General features: G+C 56.2%; 1 pseudogene; it reads left to right on the top strand.

Annotated features, from left to right (window-relative positions):
• The first annotated feature begins 144 nt into the window (after positions 1–144).
• Positions 145–2,500, top strand: part of LOC145915178 (large subunit ribosomal RNA) — a 5,614-nt pseudogene continuing 3,258 nt past the window's right edge.

The following is a 2,500-nucleotide window of genomic DNA, read 5'->3' on the forward strand; positions in this document are numbered from 1 at the left end:
GAAACCGAACGCGGCGTGCGTCTCGTTACGAGTCGGCCTCGAAGAGGATCCCGGCCCGGAGCAGCACGGCTCGCGTTCGGGCGCGGCGCTCGCACGAGCTTCGGTGGCGCGCGCGTGTCTCTCGCAAACGAGGCACTGGATTATCGGCCTGAGGTCGGACGAGGCTACCCGCTGAATTTAAGCATATTACTAAGCGGAGGAAAAGAAACTAACGAGGATTCCCCCAGTAACGGCGAGTGAAGTGGGAAGTGCCCATCGCCGAATCCGCGCGCCTCTGCGGCGCGTGGAATTGTGGCGTAAGGAATTCGCTGCGCGTACGTCGTTCGCCGCCCGCGTCCTTCTGATCGAGGCCTCGTCCCGGTGCGGGTGTCAGGCCCATGGTGGCGGCGAGGGCGCGCGCTCTGCGTCTTCCCAGAGTCGGGTTGTTTGGGAATGCAGCCCAAAGCGGGTGGTAAACTCCATCTAAGGCTAAATACTGTCGCGAGACCGATAGCGAACAAGTACCGTGAGGGAAAGTTGAAAAGCACTTTGAAGAGAGAGTTAAAGAGTACGTGAAACCGTCGAGAGGCAAACGGGAGGGCCTGTCGAGTCGCGCGACGCTTTCAGCTGAAGCCGAGCGGAGCGTGTGGGCGTGCGGAGCCTTGCGGCCCGTCGTTCGCGCTGTCCTCCGAGCAGCTCCAGCGCACTAGCGCCGTGCGAAGGCCGCGACCGTCTGGGAGGCGGCGAGAAGGCCGCGCGCAAGGTAGCCCGCCCCCGGGTGGGTGTTATAGGCGCGCGGACACGTCGGCCCGTCGCCCGGGCGAGGAGGGATCGCCGCGTCTGCCCTTCGTGGGCCGGGCGTCCCGTCCGAGCCGGTGCGTCGCCGGTTGGGGACTGTGCTCAGTGCCCAGTTGCGGCGTGTCGGTTGCGGGTGGGCAGCGCCGCGCGAGACGCACGGGGTCCGCGGCTAACGTCAGCCACCTTCCCGACCCGTCTTGAAACACGGACCAAGGAGTCTAACGTGCGCGCGAGCCACGGGGCAGTGCGAAACCCATGGGCGCAGTGAAAGTGAATGTCGGCGCGGTCCGGCGGAGGTGAGATGCCGTCTCTATTTGAATAAGGTGTAAGTAGTGAAAACTGTCCACCTCATTTGTATGAGCTGAGTGGTTGAATCTATGATGAATCCGTGTTCAAAACGAAAAACGCCCGACAGAAGCGGAAATTCTGTCAAGGAATTGACGGGAATATTGACTGTTCGTCCCGGAAGGCTGGAACGGAGTGCAGATGTTCATCTGACTTGCCAACCGGGGGTGGTGATGAGGAATTCTCCTTCCACTTCGACAGTCAATTTGACGTATGAGGGAAAAGAACGAATACGTTGCCAACTGTGCTCTGAGGTCCTGCCCACGGACTCCAAGGCACAAGGACATCTGCAGAAACATCGAGCCAGAAATTCCGGCTACAGCTGCGGCAGATGCAAGAAAACTTACGAGCGAATGTCGCAAGTCTCCTGCCATTTTGTCAGGTGTACTGGCAAACGGCAGGTTGAAGACGAAACGAACCTTGAACGACGTCAATTCGTTTGTGGACTTTGCAGACGCAGTTTCGATACGATGAGGGGCATGCACTTGCATCAACGCTCGCAGCACCCCTCCAGTTATCATGAAATGCTGGAAGCAAAGGACGTTGCGAAGAGGAAGGCCTATACTAGCGATGAAATTAACCTCATTGCTATGGCCGAATGTCGGCTCAGAGAAAAACCTCGCCTAATTAATGTCTACTTGGCAGGTTTAGGTCTGGTAGAACGATCAGCGGACCAGATTCGAGCCATACGAAAATCCGAACGGTACCAAGCTACCCTCGCTTCGATGAGGAACGAAAATCGAGACAACAGCCAAGAACATGAAGCGGTCGAAGACCCACAGGCTGATTGGAGCGAGGTGTTCGATGCCCACCTTGATGAGTTGTCAGCCTCGGGCAACTCAAAGAGAAGTATCTGCGCAATAAAGCGTCTAATTAGACTTCGAAATGAGATCGGGAACGTTGTTGAAGTATTGGACGATTTATTGTGCAGGTTGTACCCTAAGATTTTTGCCCTCAGGCGCAACCCAATGAAAAAGAGGAAGGAGGCGAGGAAAGATCGAGATGATGTGCGCAGGAAGCCATCGGAGATCAAACGCGAGGAGTATGCTCTCCAACAAAAGCTCTGGAGAAGAAATCGATCCAAACTCGCGAAGATCTTGCTCGATGACGCGCCTCTCAATCCGGAGGGCCCTCCGATCGAGGAGGTTGAAAGAGTATATCTTGAAAGGTTCGGTGACGAGTCACCCCCAGACGAGGAGCGAATTGAGAAGGCGAAAGTCAACAGACAAATGGGAAGTGTTTTGCTTCCTATTACTGAGCAAGAATGTTCGATGGTTTTGAGGCAGTTGCAGAACTCTGCCCCAGGTCCGGACAAGTTGAAGGTGCAGCATCTGAAGCTGATTGGTTCAAAGGTCCTCTGCAGGATCTTCAGCATCTG

The sequence above is a fragment of the Ascidia mentula genome, assembly GCF_947561715.1.
Source record: "Ascidia mentula chromosome 2 unlocalized genomic scaffold, kaAscMent1.1 SUPER_2_unloc_1, whole genome shotgun sequence".
NCBI lineage: Eukaryota > Metazoa > Chordata > Ascidiacea > Phlebobranchia > Ascidiidae > Ascidia > Ascidia mentula.